General features: G+C 38.7%; 1 long non-coding RNA gene across 2 annotated transcripts in view; it reads right to left on the bottom strand.

The window, feature by feature from the left end:
- Positions 1-16688, bottom strand: part of LOC128929922 (uncharacterized) — a 37834-nt gene that overhangs the window by 18467 nt on the left and 2679 nt on the right. Inside the window, exons 2-3 of one of the 2 annotated variants that reach the window (XR_008477241.2) lie at positions 15920-16112; positions 2788-2880 (exon numbers count right to left, since the gene is read on the bottom strand). This is a non-coding gene — a long non-coding RNA (uncharacterized LOC128929922). Of the gene's footprint in view, positions 1-2787; positions 2881-15348; positions 16113-16688 lie in introns of those variants that run through there. The other variant, XR_013527804.1, reaches the window with a different exon arrangement.

The raw sequence follows: 16688 nt of genomic DNA, 5'->3' as shown, positions 1-16688 counted from the left end.
AGGAGGCAGAAGTTGCAGTGAGCAGAGATTGCACCACTGCCCTACACAGTGTAGGCGACAGAGCAAAACTCCATCTCATAAAACAAAACAAAACAGAAAGAAAGAACATGGGGTTTTAGGACTCTTCATATTTTCCCTTCTGTGTTTTCCTGTTTTTAAATTAGTGGACAACTTGTCCTCTCTGAGAAACAGGAATCTAGGCAGCCTCTTGGCCTACCCTCTGTTAGCAGATGATGTCAATTTTAACAAATCTGGCTACAAGTGTTCTTAGGTCCTTCCAACAATCTTAATGGACATGTGGGCTACAGATCAATGGAAAATGGGGCTTAAAATGGGGCTCAGTCAGTGATTATTTAATGTCTTTTCCAGCTATTCTATTTAACACCTAAAAGACACATTAATATAACTTATATTCTGAGTTCCTTTTCAACCTAAGTGTAATCTGCAGCACTGCCTTTCACACCAGCCATATACTCTAGCCCACAGACGGGGTCCATGTGAAGGAATTCTGGAGCAACAACTCTGGGAGCAACATGGACTGTGCTCTAATTTAACAAAAACTTCTTGTTAGAGGTGATAGAGGTGAGAAAAAAGAAGTTGTATGTATTGCTAGCAAGAAGGTTGGTCTAAAAGTGAAGCGACTTTGACATCTGGCAATTAGCAGAGCTTTTGTATGTTATAGGTCCTGTAGATCACAGCTGGTCATAGGACCAGTGACCCAAGAAACGGGTGTGGTATGGGCAGTGAGGCAGATGCTCTCTAAGAGCTATCAGCTGTTTTCAATTTTATGAAAAGATCGATATCTAAGAGTAAGCCCAGGACAGTGCATTTAAAACTTAACCATGTCTTTTCTCAGAAAATGTGATCAAAAAAACAAGTCTGAGAAAGTACTTTTTTGTTCTCTTTGTGGTTTGGAGCTAAGAAGTGTAAATGGGTGGAGTACATTTGAGGTTTACATCTTTTTTGTTTTGCTTTCTGACATAAAGATTTTAGTTCTTTATACTCTTGGGCACCTTTTGCTTACATCCCTCCCTTTGGAGGTCAGCTTTGCCCTGTATGGACAGCAAATCACAGCACTAAAAAGTGCCACCAAAACAAAATGAAGCTAATGTCACAGCTAGCACTAATTCCCCAAAGATTAAAAGGGGTGCCTACATTTATTTTTCTTGTCCTTTAGTCTAAAAGAAAGCTTTAGCCGAGATGTTAAAGGTACAAGTTATCTTGTCATATCTATAAACAACAGAATGAAATCCACAGCAAAGTTTTGAAAAACTGTATAGATACAAGAAAAATAACCCCGGGATTATTGGTACAAACAGGCAAACTACTGGTCTACCAGCAGCTGTATTTCCTAATGTTACACTTTGCCTGCAGTTCTAAACTGTAACTACTAAACAGGAAGGTATTCTTTCCTTTCTCTCAGCTCAGCCACCTCCTGTAATTTCTCTTACATTGATAGTGAGCAATTACAATGCCTGCCAAGATAAAATGGTAGGCTCCTTAAATATATGTTTTGTACAACCACAGCAGAAGGAAGAATTCCTAGCTTCCCCAACACCAAATATAATTTTATTCAAAGTGTCGTGAACTACTTGTGGGGAAAGAATAATTTTGTTTTTTAAAATTCTAATGCTGATTCTTTCATAAAATAGAGTAAAAATTAATTACTACAAAATTATTAAAAAGGCAGAAAATGCAGATCTTTTTAATTATTAGATTCAACAGACATGAAATTTCTTTGCCAAATGGCTATAAAAGTTTCTAAAGACTTACTCTCAATGTCAGTGCTCATCTTGTCAGAGATCAAAATTTGCAGCCCTGCAGTAGACTGTTGATGGCCTTGGAATGTCATCTTTCTCCAGTAAAATATTCTGAGTGAATATTGTGATTAATCTGTTTTTGAATGCACATCAGTTGAAATATTTCTTTGTATGTCTACATCTATCTATCATCTATCTATCCACCTACCTATTTATCATCTATCTATGATTTACCTATCCAATTACTTCGTATATTATTGCTTCCCTAATTTCAGATTGTATGCTTAAATGCTATTTTCTTTTCTTTTTAAATTTGTTTAACTTGTGGCTACAAAAACACCTTTCACTAATGAATCCCAAACCAATTGCCAAAAAGCTGGGAAGAATGTGGGGTGTGTGTGTGTGTGTGTGTGTGTGTGTGTGTGATGTTGGTTATACTGTAACAATTTACTGTAATGTGTTAAGTACTTGTGGGAGAGTAGTCACTTGGCTCTGATTAGTGAATGTTCTTTTCATATTTTCTGACTGCAGATTTTTAAGTAAATAATAAAAGTCACATTGAAAAGGTAAATTTGTTTATATTTTAGGCTTCATTTCTTAATATTAATCTTAATTGTAATGCTTTGATGTCAGAAATGTTTTGGATATTCTTTGGTTATACCTCAAGGTTTTCACAATGAAATGCTTAACTGACCAATCTGTTTTCTTTTTTACTGCTCTTTTTTTTTTTGTCATAGTGTTAATTTTTAAAAATTCTGTTCCACTTAGTTTGAATCTTAAATTATTGATTACTTCTCATTTTTAAAGGTGAAGGACTTAGTTAACAATCTTTTTCAGTCCCTATGTCTTAATTCTGTTTTCTATGACCTGCAGAGACCAAAATTAGCATATCTGGGACCTAACGCTCCTTGTGATTGCTTTGTTTATCCTAGATTTGCATTAATTTTCATCTAAACCCTTGTCTTCTGAAAGTCTAAAAGGCAAAATCTGAAGCCATTCATCTTCTTGTATCTTTAATATTACTTACCTTCCTCCTGGACTCATGAAAGATTATCCTTGCATTTGGACAGGAGGGAAAAATATTTTCCATCTACTCTCTTCTAAATTCTCAGTCGAAGCTCTGCAACAAAAGATAGATTAATGAGCAAAAACTAACAAAGGTTTACCAATGTGCATATCTCATATATACATAAGAGAAACTCAGGGATGAGTAACTTAAAAAAGTTTGGTTAGAACTCGGATGTATATAGCAAAGGAACAAAAAATTTTTAGAGAAGTGACAAGACAGAAGAAAGAGACCTATAAGCTCTAGGAACAGTAAATCGTGGGAGTGCAACTATATGAGAAAGAAGTGGTGGTCGAAGTCTGGTTGGTAAAGTTTATTCTGCAGATCCCTCTGTTACCATCTGCGGGCTGACAAGGATCTAACGCTGTCTTTAATGATTAGCTTTTATCCTTCTTGGTACAGAGGTAAAGAGGGGCACTTTTGCAAATTTGCTTCCTACTTTTAGGAAAATAGGTGGAGGGCAGAGAGCTTCTTTTTTTTACGTTTTTATTTCTTTACGATTGTTTTAACTCAAAATAATTCTTATGCCAAAGTGGCAGTTTTTGCTGCCTGTCACATTTAAGGTCATAAAACTTGAAAAGTAGAGGAAAATTTTTCTCTTTCAATATTGTTTCTAACAAATCAATCAATGGTAATTAAAATTAATCTATGTATGAGATTTCATATCGAGGTTTAAAAAGTAATGTGCACTGAAAAATCACATCTCTAATTACACAAAAATAAATACAGATCATGAAATACAAACAAGAGCTAAAGAATAAAGAGGAAAAAGTAGATAAAAACATATAGAAAAATCTATTCTGAAACAGTACCTGGATTTGAGAAGAAAGTTAATTTGCTTTCTTGTATAGCATAGTAATTAAGAGCATGGACTCTGGACCAGATGCCTATGTTAAAATCTATCTGACACCATTAATGTAATTGTGATTGGGGTCAAACAACCCCCTAAGTCTGAAATAAGTGGGGATAAAAAGAATACCTCTCTTATTGTATCATGAAAAGTAAATGATTTAAATCTATTAAGATTTAAAGCATTTAGAATAGTGGCGTAGGAACTATAGGTATAAAGGTGAACGTAACACACTTTATGAGAGCTATCAGTAACTCTTATAAGCAAAATGTAAAACAGTGAAATTTAAATGCTTGAAGATGGACAAATGATGGACAGATAGATGGGCATAGCAATGCGGTCATTAGAATATCTATTCAATAAATAAGGAAACTGAGACCCAAAGAGTTTGTGACCTCTCGGCTAGCAAGACCAGGGCTGAGAATACAACTTCTTTTGCCATCTCAAAGGAGAGGACTAAGGAGGGAGGCTTTTTTTCCTCTGTGCAGCATAAGCTCAGTTTCTTTCTTTCTTTCTTTCTTCTTTCTTTCTTCTTTCTTTCCCTCTCTCTCTCTCTCTCTCTCTCTCTCTCTCTCTCCCTCCCTCCCTCCCTCCCTCCCTCCCTCCCTCCCTCCCTCCCTCTCTCTCTCTCTCTCTCTCTCTCTCTCTTTCTTTCTTTCTTTCTTTCTTTCTTTCTTTCTTCTTTCTTTCGAGATGGAGTTTCACTCTTGTTGCCCAGGTTGGGTTGCAATCTCGGCTCACTGCAACCTCTGCCTCCTGAGTTCAAGCTATTCTCCTGTCTCAACCTTCCGAGTAGCTGGAATTATAGGTACATTCCACCAAGCCCGGCTAATTTTTGTATTTTTTTATTTTCTAAAAAATAATATATTGATGGTTTTAACTTCTGAATTTAAATTTTCTTTCTCTATAGAAAAAATAACACACACACATAGACAGTTTTTACAGTAGTTTCACACAAACAAGAAAATGATGACAAGTATATTTTAAAACCATAGTTACTTTAAAATGTAGTTATGACAAAAATCATAAAATGTTTACAATTAACTTTTAGTTTGCTCTAATTCCTTAGGTATTGCAAAAATAATGTACAGAACAATACTACACACTAAAATCAAAATTATAAAAAAGTTTCAATAAGGATATGAATACATAAATTTCTATAAATACCACATTAACAGTACATAATAGCCACCTTTTACTTGTTTTTCCATGTTTATAACCAAAAGAAATTAAGTAAATACTAATTATTTGATTTAGAAGTACCTGAAAGATTACTCCCAAAATGTGTCATTTTACTGATGGTCCACTTTAGCAGCATATAGTTACCAGAGCATTTTTGTATTTTTAGTAGAGATAGGGTTTCATCATATTGGTCAGGCTGGTCTCGAACTCCTGACCTCAGGTAATCTGCCCGCCTCAGCCCCTCAAAGGGTTGGGATTGAAGATGTGAGCCACTGTACCTGGCCAAGTTCAGTTTCTTTACTTACTAGCTGCATGGTCTTTGGGAAGTTGTTAAGCTGCCCTGAGCATCTATGAAACAGAGATTATAATAGTACTTGCCTCTGAAAATTGCTGTGAGCATTAAATGAGATGATATGTATAAAGTGCTGTGCAGAGTGCCTGGCTCACAGCAAGCATTCAATAGATTTTAACCTCTATTAATAGTAACATAAATATTTTATTTCATCTCATTTAATGCAGAAATTTGGAGAGTAGATTACATGCCTGGAGACATATAGTCAAGATTAGTACTATTTTTGTATCCAATTTTTGCTTCTGAATAGAGAATACAAGACAGAAACAATCAAAAATAATAAATACATAGAGATAAATACTATAATTACAAGGCAAAGTCTTCCCAGAAGTAATTAATTGCAAAATGAAGTGACATGAGTTTTCCTTCTTTCTTTTTAAGCTCCCACAAGAGGCTATAAAATGCTTCAAAATATTCTACCATACGAGCTTCAGAAAAAAATAGAAGAAAAATACCTCTGGACAATACAGTCTGTATGAAGTCCCTTGGGCAATTCCTGGCACCCAAAAGGTGTTGAATGTAAGTCGAATTGCCTCTTTATGTAAATGTTTATATTACTCTCTCCACAAATACCCAATATCTCCAAAGCAGGCTTGTCAAACTCAAGGTCTGAGTAATGCCAAAAAAGAAAAAAAAATTTCTTTGTAGGGGAAAGTTATGACATTCATTTGCACATAATTTGTATTAATAATAAAGCATCTAGAAATATGTGCTTTTAAGGGCTGATCTGAAAATGTCATATGGTCAAACCTCTGGAAGCTCTCAGTTGTTTTTTGAAAAATGATTGTAGCCTGAACGATAATGAGTGACACTGGCAACCAAATAAGTTAGAGACCTCTTGGAAGCAAGACTTACGATGAGAAAAATCACGATTTAGTTCTATGGTGCAGAAATGCTATTGTGTAAGCTGTTCAGTTGCTAATTCAACATGAGTTCCCTGAGGCCTGGGGAGGCAGAGCAACCTGCATCTGGCACTGGAGGCAGCCAGTGAAGTGTGGGATAGAACCCTGTTCAGGTGTTCAGGTTCCTATTGGAAAGACAACACATACACTCACAAGTTAACAAAATTACATTGTCCAAGGTCAGTAAAAATTCTGTAAAGGGGAATTACAATGCAGAATGCAATTCAGCCTGAGTGAGAGGCATAAGCAGTAACTTACTTGAGTTATAGGGACAAGAAGGCACTGAGGAATGCAAAGACCAGGAAAGGCTTCATGGAAAAGGTGAGATGTTGAGCTGATACTCAGTGGAGGCTCAGCAGCAGGAGATGCATGAAAGACCTGAGTTGTCAGGGCCATGAGAAGGGATTGCTGCTATATAAGGGAAGCAGACAAAATAATGTTCCATTTGGGAGACCTGCTGGGGCATCTCTCAGTATTATCATGCTATGGCTTGATAAAATTTGGTAACTAGGGGCCTAGACTCCTCAGGGATGGTGGTTTTGATAGCCCCTCCAGGAAAGTCACCTACACTGACAGGGGCACTAGCCAAAGCTTCCTGGGGAATCTAAAACAGTACCAGAGAAGGGAGATGATGACCATTACTTATGCTAATTACTTTAGCAGGTCTAAATGCTACAACAGATTACTTTATTCCACTAACTTTTCCATTTATAAATTTTCTCCCAGAAATTGTGACTAACCAGAAAATGTAAGAATCTGTGACAGATGAGACAAACTTAATGTGCCCTCCCAGAGTATTTCAGGGCAGTGTTTCCAATGTCTGACTGGCTATTGGGAATACAATAACCCAGCTCCTTTGTCTTAAGACATGACCACTCCTAGGGTATATTTTATACTTTAGAGCCTTCTGCAGAACAGGCTTCAGTTGGAGCATCCTGGTAAATTATACTTCTGCTTGGGTTCTTTCCTTCCTTCTCCTGCTTCCTGTCCCCTTCATGTAAGGGAACATCCTTAATACATCATTTATACTGGGACCCCTGCATCAGGGTCTGCTTCTGGACCTACAAGAAACATGCATTGGATGTGGATTGAGCAAAGGTTTAAAAGATAGAATACGCATGTTTAATTTGCTTGAGGTGACTCTTCTCATTTAGGTAGAAAAAGAGTGACTGAACATTCTGGGAATGAGTTTGGAAATCCAGTTATTGGCTGGTGTTTTTCAGAAACTTAATGAAGCTGATAAAATTCATAATTCTTTTTTTTTATTTGCCTGCCTATCAGCTGAGACAGCTTATTACACATGCAACAGCTTAGATTCACCTGAAATATGATGGAGTCTGTCTTCTTTGCACTATAAGAACCCATGTCTTTCTACCTAGGGGCTCCATCTGCCGTGGTAATATGCTTGACCTGATGTCAAATGGGCTGAAACACAGGAAGTTAATGTCCTCAGGGCAGCTCTCAACTAACAGCCAATAAGAATTGTTATATTAAATATTTCAGATTTCTCATTGCTCAGAGAGAAATCTGAGGCTGTTCTACTCCATCTCCTGAAGATTGAGACCTTGCTTCCTATAATCACATTCCTCTTTAGCTTCTTTTTCTTGCTTCTCTCATTCTCTAGCCCCCTACTGATGTTTCTGGGATTCCATTCCAAATCTATTTGCAATAATCTTGCGTCAGAGTCTTCCTCTGGGGGAAAAATTAAACCATGCAGTTTCCACCTCAGACCTTTCCTATTCCCCTGAGTACCCTCTCCTTAGATGAGTGTCTATAAGAGGCAATTCACCTATGGCACTGCTCACCTATGGCACTGCTCACCCATGGCACTACTCACCCATGGCACCGCTCACCCATGGCACCGCTCACCCATGGCACCGCTCACCCATGGCACCACTCAACCATGGCACCGTTCACCCATGGCACAGCTCACCCATGGCACCGCTCACCCATGGCACCACTCACCTATGGCACCACTCACCGATGGCAGCAGTCACCTATGGCACCGCTCACCTATGGCACTACTCTCACCCATGGCACTGCTCACCTATGGCACCGCTCACCCATGGCACCGCTCACCTATGGCACCGCTCACCCATGGCACTGCTCAACCATGGCACTGCTCACTGATGGCACTGCTCACCCATGGCACCGCTCACCTATGGCACCACTCACCCATGGCACCGCTCAACCATGGCACCGTTCACCCATGGCACTGCTCACCCATGGCACCGCTCACCTATGGCACTGCTCACCTATGGCACCGCTCACCCATGGCACTACTCTCACCCATGGCACTGCTCACCCATGGCACTGCTCACCGATGGCACTACTCACCTATGGCACTGCTCACCTATGGCACTGCTCACCCATGGCACTGCTCACTGATGGCACTACTCACCTATGGCACCGCTCACCTATGGCACTACTCTCACCCATGGCACTGCTCACCCATGGCACTGCTCACCGATGGCACTACTCACCTATGGCACCGCTCACCTATGGCACTACTCTCACCCATGGCACTACTCACCTATGGCACCGCTCACCTATGACACTACTCACCCATGGCACCGCTCACCCATGGCACCGTTCACCCATGGCACTGCTCACCCATGGCACTACTCACCTATGGCACTGCTCACCCATGGCACCGCTCACCCATGGCACCACTCCCCCATGGCACCACTCAACCATGGCACCACTCACCCATGGCACCACTCACCTATGACACCACTCACCAATGGCACTACTCACCTATGGCACTACTCTCACCCACAGCACTGCTAACCTATGGCACTGCTCACCTATGGCATTACTCTCGCCTATGGCACTACTCACCTATGACACTACTCACCTATGGCACTACTCTCACCTATGGCACTGCTCACCGATGGCACTGCTCACCTATGGCACTGCTCACCCATGGCACTGCTCACCTATGGCACTGCTCTGCAGTTTTTGGGTATGTTCCTTCTAAAGTTATTTTATACTTTGTAACTCATGTTTATGAATATGGTTAGTAAGAATACATATTTTCCTTTTTAAAATTGTGACTATGATCTGAACAATCATGAGTGATATTGTAGACAATACATTTGGAATAAAGAAAACCAAGACTCAAATTAAGGAAATCATAACCATCCTAGAAGTGGTGCACAGCTCTTCTGCAAGTCACTGATTCAGCCAGTATTACCAAGCCTCGGTCATGAATAGGGAACTGTGTGGGAGTCGACATAGTTGTGAGTGTGGATTTGACTTTGAGGAATACATCCCATGGTCATGAAAGCCAAGAGGATGTTCACATTGGTTAATTAAAAGAGGATGAAACTGGTTTCAGTATGTGGCTTGCTCAGAAGCTGTCCCAAGAGTTAGCTTTTAAGGAGAAATTTTGAGTAAAAAAAAATTTTTTTTTACTGGGTTTGAGTAGAAAAAAGTCAATCCTGAAATAATTGAACTTCCAGACCCCCAAAGTGGCTGGTTACCATGTTCTAACATTCATTAGGTTTCATGAGATGTAACATAATTGGTTACAAAAATCAACGATTTAATATCATACCTCGTAGAGTCTTCAGCTTTTGCTAATTGCTTTATGTGAGTTTGTCTTGTTTCTACAGGATTTGAGATGTGTTCTATAAACCCAGTGTATTGTATGATTTTGAATACATGTGGTGAATTCACCCACTTTTTAATTTCATAAGGTTTTTAAAAGTACTTACAGTGCTCCAGGTACTGCCTTCTGAGAACAGATGCCCACTCACTACTGCAACCCTATGTCTGCCCTTGTCATGAAAAAACATCAAAGAATACATGATCTTACCTGCAAGGAGTTCCTGGTCTAGCTTCAGAGACAGAGAACGAAGGAAGAACTTGCTAAATGGTGTGGTAAATGCTGTCACTGGAAAGCGTAGGGAATAGAGGAATTTCAGCCAAACTCAGCTTCAAGGTGGCGGAGAACATGGGGGTTGAAGTGGGGCCTGGAATAAATCCAGGGGTGGTATCTTCTAAATTCTTGTATGCATACATTGAGACTTAGCCATTTGGAAGGAGGGCATCGGAGGTGGAAGGAAAAGCACAAGCAAAGGCCTAGACATGGAGAAGAGCAGGCGGTGCAGGAAAGCAGCTGGAGGTTTCACACTGCTGGAACGTAGAGTTGGGTAAGGGCTGGCAAGGAAAAGGGGTGACCTGAAACAAAGAAGGCTTGAGTGTTGTGCTATGTAGCATAGGCTTTCCTGGAAGGACAATAGGAAGAGACATAAAAATTTGAATGGGTTGGTAACGAAATCAGATTTTCACTTTTGTTCATTCTGGATGCTCTGTGGGAACTAAATTGAGAAAACTAAAGTGAGAAAAAAGAGTGGACAGAGGTGGCCATTTGGGATAGTAGTACTATCCCAAGGTGGCCTTGGAGGGATGCGGTGACATACTGATTGAGTCAGCATGAGTGCAAATAGAGAGATGTAGAAATGGGTATTCAAAGGGGAAGAAAGGCTATGTGTAAGCAGGTCAGTGGGGTGGGGACAGACAGGTGTGGGAAGGAAGTGTGTCACCTGCAAGTAAGTGAGCTGGGCTGAGGAAGGATGTGTGCCTCTGCCTCTTAGCCTTATTTGGGGTGGGCAGGACCAGCAGCCTCCTTCCTGTCCCTGGTCTTTCTGTTTGATGTTGTCTCTGTGTGAAACTCTTCTAGAAGATCTTTGATCACGTGTGACAAGGCCTACCACAAACCCTTTCATTTGCTGACAAAACCTGCTGACAAAGCAAAACTTCTACATCCTGTTCTTTGTCTCATAGCTGATTAGCTGAGATAATAACTGCTCTCTGAAGATTACTAAGAAAAACCACCAGCACTACTGAGAACTGTTTCCGAAAGTTAACAAAATGTGATGTCTGCAGTTTCCAAACTGACCACAGTGTTAAGCCACACCCTTTGGATTTGGTTACCCCTCCCTATAAAAGCCATACTGCCTTAGCGGCTGAGCCATTCTCATTATCTTCACATAAGGGTAGTTTCCCTATTGCAATAGACTAAATAAAAGCAATTTTAACTTGTCTGTTTCTTCGACAGGATTGATGCCATGACTCAAAATGGGACCATGCCTTCAGATCTCCATCTACTCCACCCAGGTAATAAGGTCACTTGGAGCCTTTGTGCTCCATTTGTGACTGGCAATCCAGGGACCTAAAGGTGAGCCCTACTCCTAATTTGATGTTCCAGACTCTTGTCTGTTGGTGGCATGGTAGGAATTTAATTTTCATTGAGTACGCAGTTGATCTCTAGTGTGTGTGTGTGTGTGTGTGTGTGTGTGTGTTTAGGGAGTGACTTGGTAATCTCTGTAAATGAATTACATGGTTTGCAGATATTGTGTCTCTGTTAGGTTAGAAAGATGTCAGAAAATTTGGTCTGTTATTTTTATTTGTTTATCTAGTTTTTCTCTATTTTGAGTTCAAATCAATTAAGAATTTTGACAGTGGAAAGAAAAGAACCCCCTCCACCACTTGTTTTTTTTTGAAACAAGTGAGTTATGTATTTCTGTATTATGCCTGATCTATGGCTGAGGTTTTAGAATTAAAATGATAAGTTCTCTAGATCTGTATGTATATTTATATATCTGTGGGTATGTTAATATTTTCCTGCCTCCAGATGGCATTACTAAATTAGATTATAAAATTTTTAAAGGCTCTATTTTCTGATTGACTTAGAGCTAAATAAGGTCTTATGTAAATAAAATACTCAAAAATTTCTGGAAATCAAGATAATTGCATTTCTGCTTTCGATACTCTTATAGATACTTGCTCAAATATTCTAAGAATTTACATTCACATAATTTTGGTACATTTTGGCAAATGAGATTAGCTTTATATTGTTGGTTTAATTAAAGCAGCTGTGTCTTCTGAGTTCTTGGTATTAGGTAATACACAAGCATACATTTTAATTTACTTGGGCATGTTCTTCCTCAGCTTATACAGGTTTCTTGGTTTAACAATCTATCATTTTAGTTACTACATGTTTTATAATTATAAAAATATAAATTTGCACTTAGTTAAATTGAATCACTGTTTTGACAAATGTTAATTCAAAAGTAACTAATTACATTTTATAGTGTGTCAGCTTGGCTCAAGACCAAGATATTTTGATAACATAAAACTTTAGACTGATGCTAAATATAGTGAATTAATGGGCATTTATTAGATACCTAGATTATCTAACTAGAATAAAATACTAAGCATTAATTACTAAGTATAATTTTCTTCTCACAGACTTTTTGCCTCTTGTTATATAATACAGAGAGTCTATATATTTGGGTGTGTTAATAAACATGTTTATTTTTTGCTATAGTGAGTTGTATTATAGGGATATTTATTACTGTAAGGATTATAAGATGTATATTCATAAGCTCTGCTAGTCTGCTATAAAATAGCATGTATGAAAGATAGTTTACAATCATCCACGGAAAAAGTCTTTTCCCTTAACCAAACTTGAGCCAGGCTCCTTGGAGCATTCTTCCTAAGTAAACTTTGACCTTGACCTGACCAGCCCAGTTTTAGCAAAGATTCCTGCTTAGCCAATTTATCAAGAATGTACTAATTCTTGATATTGGACTACTCAGTATTTGATCAAGTTTCTCACTCTCCACTCTTGATATCTTGGCCTGCCTGTCAAAAGTAGTTTTATTATTAATAATGTTGTTAATTCATAGTTTTAATATTGAAAATAATTAAGCCAGTTTAGCAAGGATCCCTCTACCTTTGATATCTAGTTAAATTCTTAGTAATTTTCCATCCACTTACTGCCTTGCTCTATTCCTTGGCTACAAATCCATAGCTGTTTTTGCTGTATTAGAAGTTGAGCTCAATTCCATACAGAAACCTCTCTCCCTTACTGCAGCATTTGAATAAGATCTATCTGGATGTTTTAATACATATCAAATGAGTAACTTTTCTTTTATACTATCTCCAAGATTTCTCTATGGAATAGGAGTTACTGTAGTTAAAAGTTATAATCAGTATAAGTGAATGAGATGAATGAGACTCTAATAGAAGTGACTGTGGCAGAGAGGAACACTGTAAGTGCAAGGTATGCAGGATATTTTTTGTTAAGTAAAACAAGAGTAATTTTTTTCTGAAGTAAAATAAGTAGTTATTCCAGTATGAGAAACAGAAAAATATAGGGCAAAACCTTACTGAACCCTAACTAGTTAGAGAAAACTCTAGAAGGTTCATGGATAGGAAGTTTTATTTCTTGTAGTCATAGCTGGCTAAAAAGTTCAATGGGTTTATTTACAAAATTTTTAATATAAGCGTTAATATTAAATATGCAGATGCAAAACTAGAATTTGATTTTTTCTCTATTAAAATATTTTTTCTTGGATTAGTATATTCTCTTAAAAAGAGCTTGTAGGGCTGGGCGCGGTGGCTCAAGCCTGTAATCCCAGCACTTTGGGAGGCCGAGGCGGGTGACTCACGAGGTCAAGAGATCGAGACCATCTGGTCAACATGGTGAAACCCCGTCTCTACTAAAAATACAAAAAAATTAGCTGGGCATAGTGGCGCGTGCCTGTAATCCCAGCTACTCAGGAGGCTGAGGCAGGAGAATTGCCTGAACCCAGGAGGTGGAGGTAGCGGTGAGCCAAGATCGCGCCATTGCACTCCAGCCTGGGTAACAAGAGCGAAACTCCGTCTCAAAAAAAAAAAAAAAAAAAAAAAAGAGCTTGTAAAATATATTTTTCTTTACCTTCTGAGTAATCTGCTTAGAAGATAAGCATTCAGAATCTCATCAGAATCATTTCCTGTGCTTTGTTCTGACTTTTTTAAGTCCTTGATCCTTTAAGACAAATGTCTTCATATAAAAGAGATGAAGTTCTTTGCAATTATGTTATCTCCTATATCCACTCTAAAAATTATTTTACATCATTTTGATTAAATAGATAACCAAGTACTCTTTCTCAGTAATCCATTATCCTACTTGATTAAGTATTCAAATTTCCTGACAATGTTTTATATTTTACCTTCTGAAAATCAAATCCTAAATGATACTTTTTTACACTGTCAAAGGAAACAAGTGTACAAATCTGAAGTAAAGAAAACATTACTAGGGGAGAATCTTGAAATAGAAAGATGCTCAAGATCTAAGCCAGGAACGTCTCAGGCATGGAATGAGCAAACATAGCCTTTGTGTGCAAAGACCTTGGGAGGTATGCTTATGGAAAATGGAAGGGGGTTTGAGGCTATGTGTATGTGTATGGCAGGGGTGGGGGACTGTGGGGAGGTGGGGGATGATGCTGAAACATACTGGGCTACGTCAAATATTGGTAGCAGAGAAGTTAAGGCAGGAAGATTGGTTTGTGGTTAGGCACATGGAGTGAGATTCTGGGTCTAGGACAGAGCAAACAAATTAGAATGCTGGAGGAGGTTCATATAGAGTGAAGAACCTAGTAGTTTGGGCAAACCAACCTACAGTTGTGTTAAAGACAGAGTTAAATCGCTCTATCAGTCCTCCACTCTTGTTCAAGAAAGGCTCAGAAAAAGTGTCCTTGAACAGAGAGACAAGAGAATCTCAAGTAGGAAATGGCTGAGTAAAATAGTCCCCAGGTCAGATTTGCTCAGTGTTGTTCCTGGAGGACTAGTTGAACCATCTGTTGGGCATGCTGGCAAAGGTCAGTTGTTTTAGTGCCCTTCAGATCAGGCATCTTAAAAGTGGGATGCCTAAAAGGAAAAAAGAGATGGTAATGTAAAAGGATATACTAAAGTGAGAAAGACAGAAGTTGAATCCAACGGTAACTATTCCAGGGAGTTCCACAAGGTTAGTGGATGAACTCTTTTGATCATGCAGCATTGCTCTTTGAGCGTTTTGATGATCTTGGTAATGTGACCCAGAGTCTGTGTTACCTCTTGTATCAGAACATGCATGACCTGGGCGTTTCCCCATACTTCTTTTGTGTTCCAGTCAGGGCTTGTCCAGAGGAAAAGAGAACCCATGTATAGTGTGCTAGCAATGATGGGTCCTTACAGGTTTAAAACAAGTCATCAGACTTGAGCTTGCAGTAATTCTTCAGAGCCTGGGGGCCAGCCACAAGGCAACATAGGGTCTGAGTTGGGATCTGGATAGTAAGGTTTTCTCAGTGACTATGAGTAAAGAGAAAAGGAGAAAAATTGGAAGGTTAGTTTAGGGATATATAGCTAGATATTGAGGGAAATTGGAAGATTTGAAAATTTAGTAAAAATTGACAATCTGTGTAAGATAGCACATTCAAGTACAATTTATTAGTAGTTACAAAAACTGGTTTTCCCATAGGGTGAGGGAAAGCCAATTAAATCTCTACCAGACAAGAGACAGTTTGCGTATCTATCAGTTACATGCAATTTACAAAGAGGCACTATCTAGCTCAAACACAAATAAACAGAATCAGAATCTGATAATCTAGAAGGATGTGCTATGATTTCCCATGGAAACACGAGTTTTCTTTCTACAGGTACTCTTCCCCTTTTGATCAAAGATAATCTCAAAGAAAGATTGCTTTTGATCACTATAAGATTGGGCTCATGAGATTTGGCCTGGTTATTTGCATAGGTACAGCAACAGTGGAAATTTACATATTGATCTTCTTATATTTCCTTTGCTGGAAGTTTTCATAAAGAATGTCAAGTTGGACTTTTCCAAGCCTCTTGAGGATGAGAAGCCAAGTCAAAAACTCACATCGAATTTCACATGCAGTACCTATCGATTTGGCGGGCATTCCTTTTTTTTTTGAGATCCCACAGATATCCTAAGTTTCCAGAGCCTGCTGGGAAATGACATTCCTTGCTCACCTGCAAAGCTGTGAACCCTGCAAAGCCAGGTTTCAAGCCAGTTTTCACAAGAGGCTCTTTCGAAGCATTGGTCCCATAAGGTCGACTTGAGTTCCTTAAAAGCGTCTGGTCATATCTGATCGAATAAGCATCATTCTCAAATATGAGATCCAGGCAAAGCTTTGGTTGTATTACCAAAGATTTTGTTCATGTCCTGTTAACAAGGAGGACAGACTCTTATAGAATCTATGCAAATAACTATACTGCCATGAAGATAAGAAGACTCAATGAGAATTTCCAAATTTTGAAAGGGTGAGCTGAGGAGAAAAATATACAAGTTTCATTTCTGTTTACAAGGAATGAGCATAGTCCTTAAAATTATTATGAGTGATAGATAGCTTAAAAAAGAGGAGGGAGTTATTTATGTCCAGAAAATAGAACATTAAAGCCATAGCCCTATTCCAAAAAAGTCCCATAATTATCCATCATCAGTTTATTCACTCCTATGTAATTAGTTTTTGTCCCACCTGATCCAGGATTAGTAGATTTATGAACCCATCTCTTTCTCAACTAGAGTTCTGGAATTCCTGACTCAGTTCATTGTTTTGGTCCCAAAGTTATTTAAGCAATGTAATGAGAAACTTTTACACAAGAGTACCTAGCATAATTCTTTTCCATGTGTCTCTGAGTCAGTCCTTTCTCATTGAAACAAAGTCCTCTGGCCGGTAACAGATTTGCAAGTGTTTGATGGAAAGCATTGGTGAAAAACACAGAACCATCCATAGATAAC

The sequence above is a fragment of the Callithrix jacchus genome, chromosome 16 (assembly GCF_049354715.1).
Source record: "Callithrix jacchus isolate 240 chromosome 16, calJac240_pri, whole genome shotgun sequence".
Classification (NCBI taxonomy): Eukaryota; Metazoa; Chordata; class Mammalia; order Primates; family Cebidae; genus Callithrix; species Callithrix jacchus.
Note: the sequence above shows the minus strand (reverse complement) of the source record. Positions and strands in the feature narration are given on the sequence as shown.